Source organism: Macaca mulatta, chromosome 20 (assembly GCF_049350105.2).
Source record: "Macaca mulatta isolate MMU2019108-1 chromosome 20, T2T-MMU8v2.0, whole genome shotgun sequence".
NCBI lineage: Eukaryota > Metazoa > Chordata > Mammalia > Primates > Cercopithecidae > Macaca > Macaca mulatta.
Window position 1 is genome coordinate 57485474 of NC_133425.1, and position 21900 is coordinate 57507373.

Sequence of the window (21900 nt, forward strand, 5' to 3'; positions counted from 1 at the left end):
ACGTGCTTGTTGTTGTTTTTTTTTTCTTTTCGTGCTGGTGGTGATTTTTTTGTTTGTTTTTTGCAAACTTCACATGTGGCAAAAGAGACAGAGCTCCAGAAGATTTTTCTCCTACTAATTTAAGGTCTCATATGGTCTAGTACAATTTTACATCAGCTTTTACAATGTTTCCCAAAGAGAGATACACACGTTAATTTTAAGTAGTATAGAGAGAACAATTTAAAAAATACATGGTTTTATTTTTCTCTGAATAAGGAGAGGAACTAACACATCAAAACTTGTGATTGTAGTAATCATGTTGGTTATGTCAGATCAGAAATCATCTGCTATATTCACACGGGATCTATAGCAGGAGTGTGTTTGGATGGTGCTGGCATATGGTACAAACTAAGAAGATAATACCTGAATAAATGAATTTGCCTCATCCCACACCTTCCAGAAGTACTGAGTGGTTCTCAGATTCAGTGGAAGCCAGACATCCTATCTAAACCTCTAGAACACCAGGGTCCTGGCTGCTGAGAACCCCAGGCACACGAGGCTGCTTGGGAAAGGTGAGTAGCAATATGTTTCAGAAGCTTTAGAGGAAAAATATGAAACGTGCTTGGAAATCTGAACAAACCCCCACCTTCAAGCCTTCCCTCCTAATAAGCATAGCTTAAACAACAAAAGGCCTTCTGAGATGCCTTGGGTAAGCTGTAATTCTATGCCAGTTAGTGTAAATTGAGAAACAAAAGCAAACGGAAAGATTATGTAAAGATTGAGGAGGGACAGTATACGATATTGTATCCTGTGCATTTAAGAACATAGGCTGTGGATCACCCACATTTGCTATGGTACATATGCCATTTATTTAACCTTAAATAATTTACTTATGTTATTACAGTATTTTAGATGGGAAAGTATAAAGTCAAAACGGAACTCTGAGAGGGAGGTGTCTGGTATGAAGCAATTAATTAATGGAAGCTTAACTTATCATATCATTACGAGTACTATGACTCTTTCCCTGCCCCTAAATGGATTTAAACTTCTAACCATTTCCCACTCATCTTTGTATCTCTGGCACTGGGCACAAGGCTTAGTGTGTTGTTAGTATTCAAGACACACTTGTAGAATTATCCCATGACCACAAGCACTAAAATCGCCAGAGAATTTAGGTCTGATTGTCACCCGAAGCTTTTCAGAGATAAAAATGTGAGCTTCAGCTTCCAGTGCAATAATTACAACTGCAGGACATGACTCCAAAGTTACATCTCATGCCAAGTCCAAAATAAGCAGACCAGATAGAAAACTGTGTTGAGAGGGTTGCCTGCTGGAAATATTTGGAAATTTTAACACTAATATTAACTATCCCATCTTTTTTTTTTTTTTTTTTTTTTTGCATCTTTTGCAAAGCCGTGGTGAATGCAGCCTTTATATAAGAGAGGAGGAAATGATTACACACAGATTGGACATTCGATGACATTATTGATGATAATACTCTGGCGTTCTGCAAGTTCACTTTAGAAGAGGCAAAAGCAGAGCAGTTATAGTCTATCTGCTTTAAACTAGCCTGATAGATGTAAAACTGGGATGCAGTTATCCTATTTTGAATGCATCAGTAAGCTTTAGGATGTTTATGTATGATGTATAACTAGAAAAATAAAGTCATCATATTATTTTATATGAAATTAATTAACCAATATATTTTCATTAAATTTCCATTAAGCTCAAATACAACTTTATGTAGGCAAATTCTGAGTGGAGGAATTTAGAAATGATGAATAGCAATAGCATATAACTGAAAATAAACATCTAGAACTGTTTCTGGGCTTTAGTAATATAATATTGAGAATGGAATTATACATTTGAATGTCCTCATCTTCATCCCTATCCTGATCAGGAGCTGACACTTACATATCTTTTATGGGAAAGGAAGGAAGAAACCTCCTATTTCTTAAATAGTTATAAAATTTTGTTTCTAAGTCTCTTCCCTACGAGTTCACTATTCATTTTTCTCTTTGGCTTTATGCTTATTATTTTTGGAGCATCTAGCATATGCCAGACATTTTAGTGTGAATTAAAAGCTCCTAAGTATGTAAGACACTTATGTGCTCATCTGTTGGACTCTGTGTACCTTGAAAAAAGGGAAAATAAACAATGCATGCAGTATAACATCATGGGTACATTTTCAGCCTGTTTAGGAGTCAGTGTGGAAAGCTGTTCATTATTTTTTGGGGACGAGGGCTGTCAATGATAAATTCACATAGTCATAATGATGGGAGCTTAAGACAGTCAGTGTTGTTAAGGTTTATAGCACAAGCTCTGGAACTGAATTTACTGAGTTCAAATCCCAGAGACCCACCACATACTAGCTGTATCCTTTAAAAAGTCAAGTAACTTGTCAGCAAATCAGTGTTTTTAGCTCTAAAATGGGGGCAATCGTAATACTTACCTTACAAATGTAAGAGTTCAATGAGCTAAATATATAAAAAGAATTTAAAGCGTACCTGTCACATTGTATATACTCAAGGGATATATTTACATTGTTTTAATAAATATTAAATTGAATAGTTATAGCTATTACTTTCTATACCTCCCTGGTAAGACAAAAAAATAACATTTGAGAAATAATGAATAACTAGAGGAGACGCATGAGTTATGGGGCATTCAGGTAAACAATTATAAGTGCTAAAAATAAAAATAAAAACACCACCAACATTCATTGAATATTTAACACCGCCAAACAACCATGCTATGTTCCTGTGTTTCGTTCTCACAACTCGGGACAGTAGATAAGGATTGCCAAAAATCATTAGTTTTCTAACAAGATTAAAAAGGCAAGATTGATCATGACTCCATCAAGGAAAGGATAAATGTAGCTGCAAAGAGCGAGGTGAGAAGTCACTTGGAGATGGCAATATGCCACCCGCCTCCCAAAGAGGCATGTTCAAGTATTCATGGATCATCATCCTTCTGATATCTAAGAAAGACAGATCCAAAAAAACCTGAAGTCTTTTGTCTTGCGGAATGGGATATGCAAGTATGGGGGTCCAGAACTTAACTGATCAGTACAAAGGAGACAAAACTGAGGACTGCCACCAGGGGTCCCACTGATCATTGCCAATGCCCTGCTATGTTTCTCTAATTAAATACTGAATTTAAAAAATAATTTTGGAATACATTAAGAACCTCAGATTTGTCTAAATCTATAGTTCGTTATTAACTTCTAAGCAATATCATCTTTTGTCATATTATTATATTATTTTAAAGTAGTTTTAACATTTAGATGCAAATTAAAATCACGTATCTCTAGGAGATTTTATAAAATAGCAATGACTAGGCATGGCTTCCCTGTATCCTAAAATAGTAGATTGCAGTGGAATTTAGAAATTAGTATTTTTTAAAAGTCTCCCAGGTGATTTTTAACCTCCCAGAGTTTTTTCAGGATTGAAATAAATAAATAAATAAATAAATAAATAAATAAATAAATAAAACCTCTATTATTCTACTTTTCTGTGGAGCAGCACTCAAGGGTAGTTAATGAGTCTTCTCTGTGAAATATAAATCTTTAATTAGTATACTTATACATTTTAAACTTTAAAACATGGTTCTAGATCTATAGTTCTCAAAGACTTGGGGATAAAGAACAAGAGAGAGTTGCTTACTATAGCATGATTTCTGCCATAGGAAAGATCTTGGATTTGTTCTCTAGAACAGAAGGAAACCACCAAAGGACAATCGCTAAGAAAGACTCAGGTTTGTGTCATAGCAAAAATCAAACTGACAAACTGACAATTTGAGGTACAGTTCAATTGAGAGATTACAAGTCTTAATGCTGGACATCAGTGACTAAAGAAATAAACTTTCTGTTTACTATCTGTTCCTTCCTCCCACTTTTCTCAGACTCTAGGGAAATCTGTATAAGCCAAAGAGGGCAGTAAATGGCAGACACTTTATAGTCAAAATTTTCACAGAATAAAAAAATCATAGCAACTCATGGAGATTTGCCTAAAATGTCATCTATTTCCAAACTTTTAGTTACAATAGAGCTAGCATCACATATCTGTAAAGGAACTTGGATATATTCTCCCAAATTATCAAACCTGAGGTATAAACTTCAATGTCTATGAAGTGAACTGCTTGCCTCCTTAAGGAAAAAACTTTCTCTGGGCAGTAACTGAACCCAGGAGTCCTGAGTCAGGGGCTAAACATCTCATTGTGTTTCCTTTTATCAAGGGCACACCTGTTCCTAACTGCTTTCTTTATTTCTATTTATATTTTTAGACTGGAGAAGTGCCAGGAGGATTAATTATACCAGTTAATGTTTCCATTTGAAAGGAGATGATACTCTGTAAGTACTAAATATTATTAAATATAATGGAATTAAATTGCTTTAAAAGAGACAAATGGTATAATTCAGTATTTCACTGATGCCCAGAAAACTACAACACCTCATGTTGAGTCATCAGGATAAAAATAATAGAGTTTTTGTTAATTCCCCAAATCATATATAAAATAATTTCATTGAGTGTATATCTCACCGATTCCTAATGAAACACAGATCTGTGTAAGACATGAGTGGCTGTAGACAATTTGATGAGGAATGAATTAATTACTCAGTCATCCCAAATGGCATTTCTTTTAAAATATACATGATTTCCATATTCTTACTGTCATTTCAGATCTGAAATAGTTCATTCTAGGAGAAGAATAGCATAAAATTAGGAGTATTCACTCCTTGCATTTAGATATTAATGAGAAGCCCCACCATCCTCACTCTGTGGGAATCTCTCTTTGCCTGAAGGGGAAATGTATACAGCTATTTTTTGTTTTACCCTGCAATAACACAGAGCCAGAGGCCCTACGCCTTGTCCACATGTCTAAGAATTGCAAATATACTTCCTAAATGTTAGTGTTAATAAATAATACATATGGCAAGTAACATTAAAATGTAAGGTACTGCAAATAATCAAGCTAGAAATAAATAGATGAATAAAGTGCATCTGCCTGGTAACCTCTTGTTGTTAGTCATAGCTGAGAAAAATCCCTCAAATCTGTCCAAAGATCAACATGTTCAAGGGATTTTTATTCCCAAGGAGTTTTCATGGAAAAGAGGGTGTACTGCATTGAGGTTAAACATGCAGTAGGCTGCCTGGGTCCTTGACCTGACTTCAATGTCTACACACTGTGTGAACTTAAGCAATTTGCTCAATGTTCCTGTGAATTAACACAGTTTTCTCCATAAATGGGATGATGCTAGCTCCAGAACTCATGAGGTTGTTTGTAAAGATTAAATGAGATGATATATGTGAAATGTGCAGCACTGTGTCAGCTAATTAGTAAGCATTTACTAAATGTTCATCATTATCCTAGTACATGTAGCTGTACGGTATAAGCACCTCCGTCACTCAGAAAAAGGAAAGGCAAGGAAGATGAAGAAATCAACAAGGGCTCATTCATAGAGAATAAGGCACTCATCTGTTCGTAAGATTCTGAGTTTCTGAATTCCTAGAGGTGATGCTATTTGAGAAATACTTAATGCTCTTTAGAATTGGGTATCAATATGGGTATTGGTATTAGATACAGAAAGATGAAGATGGATAACAAATACTTCTATTTATCACAACAAGTCGACTTGTTTCTAATTAGAATTAAGTTTCACATTTCAATTCAGAAAATATTTGCAAACAAAACATGAATTGGAAAAAACTTCATTGTTACCTAATCAGGAAAAAAAATGATTTCTAAGTCTTCCAAATTATCAAGATTTATACCCGCAGACATCATTCTAAATTTAAATAAACCAAGTTTGAAGATGGGGAAGCATTATTTTTCCTCCTTTGCAGATTTTTCTTTGACAGCTAAGTTTAATTTATGCTTTCATCGGGCAAACATTCACCAGGTGACTTTTACTCTGATGTTTGAAGAACCCAGCTACCTATTTCATAACATGACATTATAATTTATTAGCATTCCAATTAAAAATGTAATTTGTCTATAACCTTCAAGTTTATTATTTATATTGCACCTTCCTAGTAGCTAATAAATCATTTGTAATTGACTATAATACCAAAAAGCTAAATACCAAGCCCTATAATAATCTGAAAATGATGGGCTATGCAAATAGATCTGCCTCTCCCGCTACACATAAAGTTAGAGAAAAGGGTAAAGGTTTAGCAATTTGTAGAACGATATGAAACAATATTATAAATAGTTGTCACTAACTGACTATCTGCCATTTCCAGGAACATAAATATTATTTGTCACATGGCACAGATAAGAAGCTGAGACTCAAAGAATGTAAGAAACCTGTACTACAGCGCATATAGACTCCAAGTGAGGGGGACAGGATTTTAGCTAGAAATACCTGGTTCACAAAACATCAAACCACTTCCAACACATCTCTTCCAAACCCAAACAAAAGAGGTGCACTCCCTTCTGAGCATATCTCCTTATTAATTCACCCATTTTACCACATCAAAAATAATCAATATCAAAGAGAAAATACAATTCAGTTTTGAATTATATTTCTAGGTTAGTCATAGATTTTTTTTTACATAAAAAGAATTTATTAAAAATAAACGTCTACCTCTTATCTCCTTTGACATCCTTCTTACGTCAAATGGTGCACATCAACCTGAGTCACCACAGGATCGAATTATACTCTGCTCCTTGCCCCATCTAATATTTATTTGCACATTAAAGATATCACGACTGGCTAGAACTGGCTTCTGAATATGTGTGCTCCTTATCAAGGCCATAGTTTACAGCTTTGCTAGGGAGAGCTATGCTAATGAACTATTTTATTTATTTATTTATTTATTTATTTATTTAGAGACGGAGTCTCACTGTGTCATCCAGGCTGGAGTGCAGTGGCGTGATCTTGGCTCACTGTAACCTCCACCTCCCAGGATCAAGTGAGTCTCCTGCCTCAGCCTCCTGAGTAGCTGGGACTACTGCAGGCGTGTGCCACCACGCCCAGTTAATTTTTGTACTTTTAGTAGAGACAGGATTTCACCATGTTGGCCAGATGGTCTCAATCTCTTGACCTCATGATCCACCCTCCTCGGCCTCCCAAAGTTCTGGGATTACAGGCGTGAGCCACTGCACACAGCTGGCCTATTTTATCGTAAAGAGAGACCTGCAAGAGAGGCTGCTGGAATCCCTAAAGTCTCCCTAGATCTGATGTAATCATGTCTGGCTGACTCAACAGCAACTGCTTGGCAATAAGATGCCGTACAGAACACCTGGAGAGATGCCGCCTTCTCTGTCTTTGTCTATCTTTCAAGTATCCCAGACTCAACTTTTAAGATGTCTCAGATCTCAGGACAAGAGAAACACTTGCATAATGATAATCATAAAAACAGTAATAGCATCAATGCTAACAATAAGAAAATGTAGGGAGATGTGGCAATTAGAAAAGAGCGTATTAATCTTGTAGCATTTTGAATGCACATAGAACTCAATCAAGTTGAACTTGACACAGAAAAATATACAGTAATTTCATGAGAATGCAAGATTGTTTTCAAATAATTGTCACAATCCACAGAAAAATAAGCAGTTAAGGCAAATTGCATTCATCTTTTGTTCTCATTTTTTTCATGTACAGACTTAAAAGACAGTTTCAGTTGTATGGTGAAATTTCTGGAGATATGACCTACAAATGTGGCTAATACCTTTTTTCCTCTTCTTTCATTGGAAAGTTAAGATTTCTTCAAAGACTATCTTCATATAGCTCTTCTTTGACCCAAAAATAATTTGAATTATAATAATGAAAAACAGTAAGTAAAACAAAGCATCATATTCTCCCTTGAAATACTCTCTGTTTCTTGATTTCCAGAATATATCCCTCTCCTGTTTTGTTTTGTTTTGTTTTGTTTTGTTTGAAACAGAGTTTCACTCTTCACTCTTGTTGCCCAGGCTGGAGTGCAATGGCGCAATCTCAGCTCGCTGCAACCTCCGTCTCCCAGATTCAAGCGATTCTCCTGCTTCAGCCTCCCAAGTGGCTGGGATTACAGACATGAGCCACCGTATCTGGCCTCCTATTTTGTTTTGTTTTGTTTTCATTTTTCCTGATTGCATTATCTTTCATAATCTTAATCTCCTCTGTTGACACCCTCTTCTTTTGTAGAACTCAAAAGACTGGAGCTTCCTGCAGTAGCATCCTCAATTTTCTCTATTTAAACACTCTCCTTAGGAGATCTTATTTCATCCTTTGATTTCTCCATTATACATTAACCTGCTCCTCATTTTAGTAAATGGCCATACCATCTACCCAATACATCCTCCTGATCCCTCTCTTCTCACAAATACTACATCTAAATAGTCTGTAAGAAGTGTTGGCTCATTCTCTAAAAATATTCCTGAAGTCCCAGTTTTCTTATTTCCAATGCTACCCATTCTGTATATTGCAGCCTAACTGATCATTTTGATTTTTTTAAAGAATCATGCTGTTGCCCTCAGTTTAAAACTCTTCAGTACCCACCCATCACATTTAGAAAACAGGCTAAGGAATGGGCACAGTGGCCCACACCTGTAATCCCAGCACTTGGGAGATCAAGGTGAAAGGACCACTTCTGCCCAGGAGTTTGAGACCAGCCTGGGCAATGTAAAGAGACTTCATGTCTACAAAAATAAAAATAAAAAATTAGCTGGGTGTGGTGAGGTGCACCTGTAGTCCTAGCTGCTCAGAAGGTTGAGATGGGAGAATCGCTTAACCCTAGGAGTTGGAGATAACAGTGAGCTATAATCCTACCTCTGCACTCCAGCCTGGGCTACAGGCTATAGAGTGAGACTCTGCCTGTAAAACAAAACAGAACAAAAAGAGGAGAGGAGAGGAAACGGGCTAAGCTCATTATCTTGATTCACATAGCGACCTATGTTACCTGACCTTGATCTTACACTCCAACTTCATCTCATACCACTCTACTCCTAGCTTACAACTTACCAACCACCTGGATTTCTTTCCGTTCCTCTAACAAGTTCACTTTGTTCCTTGTTAAAGACATTTGCATTACTCCCCCTTTTCTTTCCATAGTTGGTTACTTCTAGTCATGCACAGGGTAGCTTTAAAAAACACCAATTCAGCCTGGGCATGGTGACTCACATCTGTAATCCCAGCACTTTGGGAGGCTGAGGTGTGAGGCTCACTTGAGCCCAGGAGTCCAACATAGCCTGGACAACATGGCGAAACCCCAAGTCTACAAAATATACCAAAAAAAGATCCATGCCTGTAGTCCCAGCTACTTGAGAAGCTTAGGTGGGAAGATCACTTGAGTCTAGGAGGCAGAGGTTGCAGTGAGCTGAGATACTGCCACTGCACCATCTTTCCTTGGTAACAGAGTGAGACCCTGTCTCAAAAAGACAAAAACAAACCAAAAAAAGACAAACAAAGAAAACACCAATTCAGAAAATATTTTCCAAAAATCCGAAACTAATCATCCAGTCATTCTGCATTATGTCACTCTGTTTCATCTTCTGTATTTTCTTACTCTCCAACCTCAAACACTAGAATATAAGCTTCATGAGAGTAGAGGCCTGATCTGTTCAGTCTGTGTTTCAGCAGCTAGAAGAGTGGCTCACTAACATTAGGTGCTGCGTAGTAGATTGCTGAATGAGAGAACGAATGAATGTAAACAAACAAGGTGGTAATAAAATGAATTTTCACCATCTAGATTCTAGACACTTGAGAAAGATAAAATTCTGTCCTTTTATCTATAGATTATGTTCTATCTATAATCTAAAAGGATATATTCTGTCCTTTAGATTAGTTTGGGATTCTAGATAGGTATTTGCAGATCAATTTCATGTCAAAATAGTATGGAGTTTTTGATAGAGTGGTCATTCTAATCTGACACAAAACCTAGTTGCTCACGTGAATACCAAATAATCCCTTACTATGTCTACATGAGAACTGGGTTTATTCAGACACACAAGGCAATTTATATGTTTTTTGAATAAATATGTATTCTATTTTCCATGTACTGTGTTAACTTTGGAAAATGTAAGTGAGACAGAGTCCCTTTCTCAGATCCCTTGATCTAATGCAGATAGTAGAACAATAAATATAAAATTAATACTACAACATGAAAAGTGAAATAAGGCTGAATAACACAAAGAAGGCATCTTTGGAGGATTCTCAAAGCAACAGAAGAGGTGAGAACCGAGAAAAAGAGAATGTAGCATAGTGTCAACAAAAGAAGGGAATCAATTTACCAAAGCCAGTGGAAGAAAACTCCCAAGTAGACAGAAGTAGATAAAGCACATCAACAGCATAGCTTAATGGTAATGACCAGATCCTTTTAGACCAGGTTTGCATTTCAGCTTCCCTACATAGAAGTTGTGTGTCTTTTGGGCAAGCTACTTATTATTTCCTTCTACAGATGAGAACAATGGAGGCTTGGAGAGCACTGTTCATTGCCTCAGAGCGGCATTGTGAGGCTAGAATGAGACAATAATCGGTGTAAAATATGTAATGTCACAGTTCTTGGCACATGAGTGACCAGTGAATTTTGCAACACTCAGTTGAGAAACACAAAGTGACAGGAAATGAGTTAAAGGGATAGACAGGAGCCAAATTAAAGAGTCTGGATGTTGATTGAGAAATTGTAATTGTTGCGACTTTGAATTTAGATATGTTTAACAGAAAAAAATATACCTCTAAGGTTCTCATTTGTTCCCTTCTAAATACTGCTGGGGGAGGTGGCATTGCCCGTTAGATACACAGTTTAGTGGTTTCAATATTGCCTGTACTGATTATTAGCTGAATCACCTGTTCCAAATTATTTAAGCTTTCACGTCTTCTTTTAAAATCAGGAATAATTTTGGGAGCTAACTTATTAGGTTTTTATGAGAATTAAACATATTAAATCAGTATAAATCACTTACATTGTGAGAGATATTAATATAAACAAATGCACAATAAATAGGAGCAGGCTGGGCGTGGTGGCTCATGCCTGTAATGCTGGCACTTTGAGAGCCGGAGGCAGAAGAATTACTTGAGGCCAGGAGTTTCAGACCAGCCTGCGCAGCACAGTGAGACCCTATCTCCAAAAAAAAATTAAATAAAAAATAACAGCAATGCAACAGGCATGGTTCTGCTTTTCTCATTTTTTTAAACGAGGCTTCTCAAGTTCAAGGATGTCTGTCAATAACGCAAAAACAGAAATTAAAGTAAAAAGTGCATAGATATAGCTATAGATATAAAATTAAATTCCTATCAATGATAAAGGAAAGAATAAAAAAAAACATGGCCCAAATCTAAGACAGCAGGTTCAAAGAAAATTCAAGTTCATCACATTTACTGCAATGGTAGATCTGGTATTGTTGCCCATTATAGGCAGGGCCTTACCAACAGTGCTTTAGTGAGGAGAACATTTGACTTTTGAGTCTGACACTCCTGAGTTTGAGTTGAGGTTTCATTCTTAAGAACTCTGTGATGTTAGCAAATTCTTAAACTTCTGGAGCCTTTTAAAAATTGTTTTTAAAGAAGACATGAGATTATCCATATGACAGGGTCATTGTGAAGATTAAATGCAAGAGTAACACGAGAAATGCACTCTATGTTTGTTAACAGAATGTGCACAGGAATGATCACAAAGTCAGCTGCTTCTTAAAAAATGGTTATCACTGCTTAGAGAGACACATGGTAGCTGGCAGGATACTCAAGCCTCAATGAGTCCTGCCAAAAGGCCAATTTCGTTTTGTGCCTAGATGCATCATTAAAAAAAAAAAAAAAAAAAAAAAAAGATTCAAGTTTATCCACTCCAATACGTCACCATTCTTCCCGTGAAAGGTTACCTAAACTCATAGGCAATGTGGATCTCTAGGAGCAGCCCTACTCAAAGGTTAGCTGCGAAGTCTAAGTTTGCTTAAGAGTTAAGAACTTGACAAGGAAGAACAGAGAAGAGCAGACGGTTGAGGAGTGCTAACACCTTCTTTAGGAAATCCAAACCGAGGGAGTCATCAGCAAAGGCTGAGAGATTAGCTTCAAGGAAAATAGCTATTTCAAGACACTGAGGAGAAATTAGAAACGACCAGCTGGTGTGAATCAAGAGAAATATGTTGCTAAAAGGTAGTGGGGCAAGCTGTTTACAAGGAACTAGGCTTTCTAACAGCTTTCTTAGGCACCGTGATTTTTTGTTTTGCTTTGTTTCTTTCACTATTTCCTCCTATTTTTCCTCTAAATCCTTTGGAAGGTTGTAGAATGAATGGCTGTAAAATGTGAAAAGAAACGTGGATGAATCAAAGGACGCTTTGTGATTTCTCTTTATTTTAATGAGTCACAGGCAGAATGGATTTTGGCATCTTCAAAATTGCTATCTGTCAAAGGATTCTCAAAAATTTGAGTTCACCTTCCTGTTCTGAAGTTTTTACTGCCTCCTGCCCACTCCTAGTATCCCACTTGCACACAAGAACACATACACACACATGTGCATGCACACACACACAGAGGACCTCTGAAACACACTCATGGCCAAAGACCTACCCCCCTGTCTTGGAGAAGACCACCAGGTATCCTCTAGTGGTACTTTTGCTTTTTCTGGCCTAAGAGCCTTCAGAAAATTGTATAGCCAAAGACCCCACAAGAAGTTTGAGCAGGACTGGGAACTCTTTTCTGTTTCTGTAAAGCAAAAACTATGTCTTCAAGAAATAGTGGAACTCACAAGAATTGAAGATTATGTCTCTTTCATGGCACCCAGCAGAATTCTAAAGAAAGCATTAGTTTTTACACCTAGATGCAAAGTATTCTTGGAGAAGTAATTTAGGGAAAAATAAAGGAGATAAATTTCAGAGCCAGGCACAACAGGACTTGAGTTTGAGCTTCAACGGTTGATGCTTGCTCCGGCTTTTACTTTCTCCTTTGAGGCAGGCAATAGCATCATGCTTATTTAATAGGTTAGGAAACATGTTTGATAGGTCACATCTTTGTACATACTAAATGTTCAATATGCAAGTTTTCTTCCATCTTTTCCCCTCACATACATTAACCTTCTTGATCCTGAAAACAGATGCAATTTAGGTCAAACAGGGTTATTCTGAAGGTCAATGCCACAAAGCAACTTGCCCAAGTAGACACCCCCTATCAAGCTATCTGTTGATTCTATTCTGCACAGTTTGGACTCCTAATAAATAATTCCTAAACTGAACAGCAATCCATCTCTTCTTCTCTCGGGTGATGCAGAACAGTCTTAGGTGCAGAATTCATAGAGGAGAAAAGAAATGATTGATGCTCCATGTAGAACACAGAACCAAACTGTGGTAACTAAGATTGGCAAAACTGTTACCTGTTTCCTGTGTAAATGCTCAACTCTCCTATTTACCAGGTAGAAGATGTCAGGATAAGGAGTTTGAAACAGCTCTTTGTTTCCTAAGCCCAAGAATTTCAAGACAGATCAAAAACGGTGTCACAAACAGTACCAAATCAACTTCACCCCATTATTTAATTCTATACATGAATATTATTGCAGACATTATTTCTAAATTGAAGTATATTTGACTTAAGATTGAGTATGACTGTTATTACAATGCCTACAAAGACACGAGGCAAATATGATTTTTCTGCAAGGCAATAAAATATTTTTATATGAAAACGGTTTGAATTAAAAATTACTTTAAATGTGTCAAAGAAAATGATGAACATTCCCCAAGCACATATTTTTGTACCTATACCATTCAGGGATATATTCAACATCTTTTCAGTCATACGGATTCATCAAACCTATATTGCATTCCTATCATTTGCCAGAGAAGTTCCACACAGGAAGGATGAATAATACATGGTCCCTGCCTTCAAGGAGTTCTCATTCTAGGTTGAATTTTCTCCTTCTATATATGTGAGTCAGTGGAAAGTAAAATAGAGCAGAATTCGTTTCAGACAGTGTAAATCTGATGGAAAGTATAAAACATTTTTTCCTCTAAACGAAATAACACATTCCTTTTCAGACTTAATATGTGAATGTGATTTTTTTCCTGTTCTACATGTTTGTTTTAACTGATTCTTTAAAAAGCTTCATTCATTATTCTAGAGTATTACAAGTTATGTCTATGATTAAAATAAATGTTAAATGGTTTTAATATATATTTAAATTTCAACATGCAATTGTTATTGGTCAACTTACAGAGCTGTTAGGGCTCTGTTCTCAGATGGGGGATAGCTCGAGAAAATGAAAATAACCCAAGGGTATGCTCAGCTGATGGAATTTATATCCATACAGTGAGGCAGTCAGGCAAACTCTGTGGTCAACAGCACAGGTTTTCCAGTAACGTGCCATTCACAGTCTCCGTTAAACCTTCCCCGATCCTGCTTCTGTCCTGGACTGGTTATCCAATCCCTAAGAACCTCACATTTGATACCGGCACAATAATGAGAAAACCACACAAAAATCAATCAATCATACAAACTTATGACCCTAAAGTTTGGGGGAAAAACTAAGAAGGTGTTTGGAAAGAGCTGATTCTATAAAAAATAACGTAATAGAAGAGGCAGATATTAAAATATGTATGAAAGGATTAATTTAAACCTGCCTATAAGAATTAGCTTCTGAAGATTTCTGAGCTCCTGCTTCTCTGCTTGTTCTGTTCTTATCATTATCAGGTATATTTAAAAAAAAATCATGAAGTTGGAAGAAGTTGAGAACACAGCCAAAATCTAACATCATCTAGAACAGTGCCTCCCCAATAGTAGACACACGACTCATTCATTATTCATTAAATATCTTTCAACATGTAACCAGAATACAATGAGGGTTCCAAGTGGAAAATATGCTGTCCTCCAAAGGTTGCCTAAATTCATAGGCAATGTGGATCTCTGGGAGCAACCATACTCAAATGTTAGCTGTGAAGCCTACATTTGCTTAAGAGTTAAGAACTTCACAAAGAAAAACAGAGAAGAGTAGACAGTTGAGGAGTCCCACCACGTTCTTTAAGACATACAAATCCAGGGAGTCATTGTTGAAAGAAAATATAGATATTAAATCCGTAGCTTTAAGTCTGCTCAAGAATATGCTAAAGACAAGAGTATATTCTAATTGTTGGTACAGTATCTTATTAAGAAATCTTCCTTTTTGAAATTTTTATTCTTAATATTTTTGACTTTCAAATCACATAACCCATCCTGACATCAGTGGGTCACACAAGTATACTAATCCCATGGGGGTGAAAGTGGAGAAGAGAATGAACATGTTCAAAAGTAATCTTACATATCAAAAGTGTTTAAATGCATTTTAGTAAACAGTACCTACTGTGTCTATCTTATCTCACATATCTAAATTGGAGATACACAATAGAGGTCAGAATTTTAAAAGTTCTGATTACTCTTGCAATGAAGAAACATATTACAATTTCATTAACTCATGAGTTTCGTAGCTGATATTGAGAATCTCTGTTTCACATTGTTGCAGCCGCTGGACTAAAGACATGGGTGACAGGCTTTCTGGGAAAGGGCTAACAACCCCTGACTCTTCGGAGTTGGGAGCATAGAAGCCAGCTGGACTTCCTGGGTGGAGTGGGGACTTGGAGAACTTTTCTGTCTAGCTAGAGGATTGTAAATGCACCAATCAGCACTCTGTGTCTAGCTAAAGGATTGTAAATGCACCAATCAGCACTCTGTAAAACAGACCAATCAGCACTCTGTAAAATGGACCAATCAGCAGGATGTGGGTGGGGACAAATAAGAGAATAAAAGCTGGCCACCCCAGCCAGCAGCAGCAACCTGCTCAGGTCCCCTTCCACAGTGTGGAAGATTTGTTCTTTCACTCTTCACAATAAACCTTGCTGCTGCTCACTCTTTGGGTCTGCACCACCTTTAAGAGCTGTAACACTCATTGCCAAGGTCCACGGCTTCCTTCTTGAGGTCAGCAAGACCAAGAACCCACCAGAAGGAACCAACTCTGGACACAACATGACATCTATTAATAACTCATAGGATGTGCTTGGGAAAATGTTACAGTTAAGACATTTTGGCTGGACATGTAATCCCAGCACTTTGGGAAGCCAAGACAGCAGATCACTTGATCCCAGGAGTTCGAGACCAGCCTGGGCAACATGGCAAAACCCCATCTCTATTAAATAATAATAATAATACAAAAATTAGCCAGGTATTGTGGCACATGCCTGTAGTCCCAACTCTAAGAGGGCTGAGGTAGGAAGATTGCTTAAGCTTGGGTGGGTGAGGCTGCAATGAGCCACGATTCTGCCATTACAATTCAGCCTGGGTGACAGAGCAAGACCCTGTCTTTAAAAAAAAAAAATCCTAAGCTTCATGAACCACTGCATCACACTGGCAGTTGCTATTCCCTGGCTTCTTGCAGCATATATAGCCTGAATAATCCTGAAATCAAGACAGTCAGGGACCTGCAAATGAGGTTGTACAGCAAAATTATTGATAAAGCCCTTTCTGTCTATAAAGGATGAACACAGTATACTCCCTGGTAAGTGATACAGGTTGTAATACAGAAGGCAAGGCTTTTTGATCTCAAATAGACTTTTTTTTCTTCCTCTCTGACTTCTCTGTTGAGAGAAGGTGCAAGAGATGAGACAGAGAGTAGGATATTTTTAGCTGAGAAGCAGCTCTTCATAAGAAAGACAACTTCAGGGAAATACTGCTGGTAGGTACTAGATTTTACTCTATTTACCAGATGTGCATAAGAGTTCAATACTTATTGTTGAGTGAATCAATGTTTTAAAAAGTTAAATGATTTGAGTGCAGAGTAGCAGAAGGGATATGACTGGGTGTCTGTCCCACTTATGACTTCTGCTTAATGGCTTTGTGACAAAAGTTACAATATAAAGAACTATAGTATCAAGATATGAGACTGCATTTTCTTAACTTTCCTTTGAAAATAATTGAATAACAGAGTATCTACTTCATTTCTTATTTTCCCCTCAAAACCAGTTTAAATATAATTCCTTGTTATTTATATTTTTATGTCATTAAAATCTCATATTCACTATACAGCCATAAAAAAAGAACAAAACCATGTCTTCTGTGGGAACATGAATGGGGCTGGGGGCCATTATCCTTTGCAAACTACGCAGGAACACAACATCAAACATTGCATGTTCTCACTTATAAGTGGAAGCTAAATGATGAGAACTCATGAACATAAAGAAGGGAACAAAAGGCACTGGGGTCTACTTGAGGGGGAAGGGTTGGAGAAAGAAGAGGAACAGAAAAGGTAACTCTTGAGTACCAGGCTTAATACCTGGGTGATGAAACAATCTATGCAACGATCCCCTATGACACAAGTTTACTCATGTAACAAACCTGTACACTTACCCGTGAACCTAAAATAAACATTTAAAAAACCCTCCACATTCCAGTCCTTGGATAACTCATCATCATCATCATCATCATCGTGGCAGGTATATTTGAATGGGAACTTTCTTTTACCAAACATGGTGCTGAGCAATACACATATATTTCATTTTATCTTCCCAATATATGTATAAAAGATGCCATATGATCTTCTTTTTAGATATGACAAAACAGAACTCAAATAATTTTTTAAAAACTGTCCTAGATTATTTAACTAACATGCAAATACTGGGATTCCATACCACAGGTCCTGCTTTTACATATTCCATCGGATCTCACATTTTACTATACTGAAGTTAAAAGCCTGAAGCAGCTTCTAAACCACCACTGACCTTTCCTCAACTGCAGCACTTTTATAGGATGTTAATTTCTTCATGCCTCTCTCTCCTCCTTTTCTCTTTACTCATTGAAAGGGATATGATTTCCCCGTGAGCCACTGCACTAAACAATAAAATACTGCAGGTGTCCCTCACCAAGAGGGAATGCATTTAAATTTAATAATGAAATCAATGGGAAATGGGATTTGCTTCACAAGAATTTGTCAGCTTTGCTGGAATTCATTCACTGTATAAGCTAATAGAAAACTTTGATGTGGAGAGAAATGGGACAAACTCTTAAGAAGTTACTGTATATTATTGAAGACAGTGGCCACGTCTTCTGCTTCATCTGTGTGGCTCCCAAAGTACAGCTCTTTAGAGCTGATGTTTACTAATTGTCTGTTAAAATGCCTTTTTTGAGATTTGTGAAAATTATAATTCTCATTATTAATAGGAGTTAAAATAATAAGCAAAATAAACTATAATTTATCCCATGGGTTTGCGTAATAGGAATAAAACACCAGTATCACAGCTGAAGAATACCACAGAAGAACTCCACTCATCAATTAATTAAAAAATAAATGTATTTTGAACTCCCTTACTGTGCTAGGTGCTGAGAATATAATAATGTACAGTCGGATTTGGGAGACAGACTTATGGTCTTACTTATGGCACTTGTGTTGCTAAGTGTTATAAAAGATAGGTATTGGGTGTCATGTAGGAATGAATAAAGAGGTTTGGCTTCATGGAGAAGTGCCAGGGAGAGCTTCTCAAATGAAGTAAATATGTAAAAGATTTGCAGGAGGCTAGGAGTTAGCAGGTTGGTTGCTGAAATGGCAGAGGAGGTGAATTCAAAATAGAGGAAATACCTCATGAAAAACATGGAGGAAGCAATCTATGCAAAAGTCAAAAATTAAAAGAGGCTAGAGCTGGAGGAGTGCAAATACTGTTGAAGAGGTTGCATGATCTGCAGAAGGTTGAATAGGCAAGCAGGGGCAAAATTATGCAATGTTTATTAGGGATCCTCAGAATGTTGTCTCCTATGGGCAATAAAAAAATAATTTATGTGTTGCGCTGTCGCGAATAATTTTCACAAAATGCAAATCAAATTATATCCCCTCTATGATTAAGTGTAGAGCACATATTAGGAATCGGAGCAAATGGATACAAAGAGATCACTTAGAATACCTAGGTAACCATTCATGGAAGATGTTCATTTGCATCCTGCTATTGTCTCTGTTTGTATGTCTCCCTAATATTCTTATGTTGAAATTTAAATCCCCGTGTGAGGATGTTAGGAGGTAGGGCCTTTGGGAGGTGATTAGGTCACGTGAGCTGGCTCACTCTCGTGAATGGGATTAGCACACTAATATAAAAGGATCCACTCTCAGTCCTTCCACCATGTGGGGACACAGAGAGAACTTGTCAGAAGGTGCCATTTATGAACCAGAAAGTAACCCATAACCAGAAACCAAATGTGTTGGTGCCCAGATCTTGGACTTCCCAGACAGCCTGAATGGACTAAGAGCTCAAGGGTAGAGAGAAAGGAGAAGTATATGAATTAATACAAGACATACTAAGAATGTATAATTTTCATGGAGCAGAGCTTTCCATATTTCTCATACTTCTACTGTTCTTCTTCATCTACTTGATATTTTTTCTATAAAGGTACACTATTAATTTATTTCTTGCTCATCATGTAAATACATTTTAAAATAACTTGTCATATTGTTATTAATGGGAAAACTGATGTCATATTATGAAAAGAACATTAAAAATAAATACAGTGAAAAAGAAAACTATATATAATGCTAGTGCTTGTCTTCCAAAGTTTCTGAGTATGAGACCAATTTTTCTTACAAAAAAAAGACACGGGGGCCAGGCGTGGTGGCTCATGCCTGCAATCTCAGCACTCTGGAAGGCAGAGGCAGGAGGATTGCTCGAGCCCTGGAATTTGAGAACAGCCTGGGCAACCTGGCAACACCCTGTCTCTACAAAAAAATACAAAAACTAGCCAAGCATGGTGGCACACATCTGTAGTTGCAGCTATTTGGGGGGCTGAGGCAGGAGAATCGCTTGAGCCCAAGTGGTCGAGGCTGCAGTGAGCTGGGACTGTGCCACTGTACTCCAGGCTGGGCAACAGAGTGAGATCCTGTCTCAAAAAGAAAAAAAACATATATATATATATATAGTACATATATATATGTATATATATATATAGTACATATATATGTATATATATATAGTACATATATATATGTATATATATATAGTACATATATATATGTATATATATATACACATATATATATAGTATCTTAATAATATAACATATATATATATATATAGTATCTTAATAACATGCTATTTACTATATAGAGATTTTCTCCTTCAAATATCTTAGAGGATATAGATCAAAGGACTCAGAACTAAACATTGAAAAACTGCTTCCAAGAGATTACATTTTGTTTAATGTTATATTGACCAACTCCATAAAATTGTCTCATTTAGTACATCATGTTTGCAATGTATAATTGCCAGATTTAGAGGTTAACAAGGGGAGTAATGCACTAGGCTGAAATCTTTTCACGTCAGGGCTTCCCATATCTTGCTAAAATACATTTTGAAGTTGGTTGTTCAGCTCTCATCTATCCACCATGGAGAAAGAAGGAGCAAAAACTTATTATATCTGATGTCCATCTTTCCCAGTTACTTGGTCCTCACCTGCTCACCTACTGAGGGTTTCACGTCAAAACAATTATCCCAGTCCCAGTGCCAATGGTAATGTTAATAGTGTAGTCTCTATTAAAAACTGGGACTGGGTTTTAAATATCTTTGTATCCCTAGCCCCTACAACTACATTTGACTCCTGATAAATACTCGAAATGAATTTGCAAAACAAAAATACTTTTAAAAACCAGTTCGAGCTCATATAATTACTCAATTGTTAAATTCAAATTACAGTAGCCTAAGTCTCAATCTTTAACTGTGGGGGAAGTGAAATATCTAAGCAATAATGCACACATTTGTAAATATAAACTCTGCTTGGTAGCAATAATATGAAAAGCTAAGACATAATGAACCACCATTATTTCACTGTATTTCAGCAGTAACCTTCTAAAGTGGGTGTTGGATCCATTTCACAGATGAAGAAATGAAACAGAGTCAGGGAAATGGCATTACCAAGTCCACAGACCTACTAAGTGTATAAGAAAAGGATGTGCACCTAATAAAGGACATGCTGTCCTCCACTGTAGACTATTGATATTCATAGAACCAAATGGGTTACTGCTTTCTCTTCAGATGTCCTAGTACCTCTGTTAAATCAAGGTTAGCCTAAAACTGCCTCCTTACATATTTAAGTCCAACCTAAAGGTTTCTCTACACATAATGAACCATAACCTAAATGGAGGTGTAAACAGACCATAACCTACTCTTGTGACAATCACTGAGTTTTGGCCAAAGGGAGCCAACTGTTCAAACCACGTTCAAATAAAGCAAACGCCAAGCTGTAGCCAATCCCACTGGGTACATCAATTCTGTTTTCTGTATGCCACCTTCCTTTTCTGTTCATAAACCTTCTTCTACTACGTGGCTGCAGTGGAGTGTGAGCCTCTGGTTCAGAGAGCTGCCCGATTTGTGAATTGTGCTTTGGTCAATTAAATTCTGTTAAATTGAGTTTGGCTAAGGTTTTTCTTTTAAAAATCTCATAGACATAAACTTCATCTACTTTCTTAAGTTTTTCTTTATTTTTTTAACTACCATTTACAAGAAAGAGTTTATCATAAGGTCGTTTAAAAGTGGTCACCCTGATAACTTTGAACAGGGAGATCCTAGCAGGAAGGATGTTTCTGATAGTCTGTAAAAATACAAACCAGCTCAATTACAGTGCCTAGTATCTTGTAAAGAGCATCTTCTAGGGCTTCCAGAAAATTTGAAACTATTGGGTTCTCTCCAAATGTTTAACTGCTGGGATATTCTTAATCAGTAAGTGCCCCTAAATACACAGTTCCATTATCACAGTTGCCATCTGAGAGTAAAACAGCATGTAGGCAAAAGCTATCCCACAATTAAACAAACAGGTAGAACTGAGTTCTTTATTAAAATAATTCAAATACCTTTATTTACATTAAAATCATTAAGCTTACAAATAATTGCATCCAATCACTTAAGTTAACTACATTAGTGTTCAAATAAAAGGAAGAAAATATTAAAATGTGTTTAACTTTTTCTAAATTTCCATGTATAACTTAGCAATTAGACAGAGTATTAACCCTGTAAACTAGA

At 36.8% G+C, this 21900-nt stretch overlaps 1 protein-coding gene and 1 long non-coding RNA gene across 3 annotated transcripts in view; one reads left to right on the forward strand and one right to left on the reverse strand.

Moving 5' to 3' along the window:
• The window catches only part of CDH8 (cadherin 8), a 385185-nt gene that overhangs the window by 284572 nt on the left and 78713 nt on the right, over positions 1–21900 (reverse strand).
• LOC144337944 (uncharacterized) lies at positions 438–7231 on the forward strand. The gene is made up of 3 exons (XR_013411601.1): positions 438–551; positions 4264–4330; positions 6631–7231. It is a non-coding gene; the product is annotated as an uncharacterized LOC144337944 (long non-coding RNA).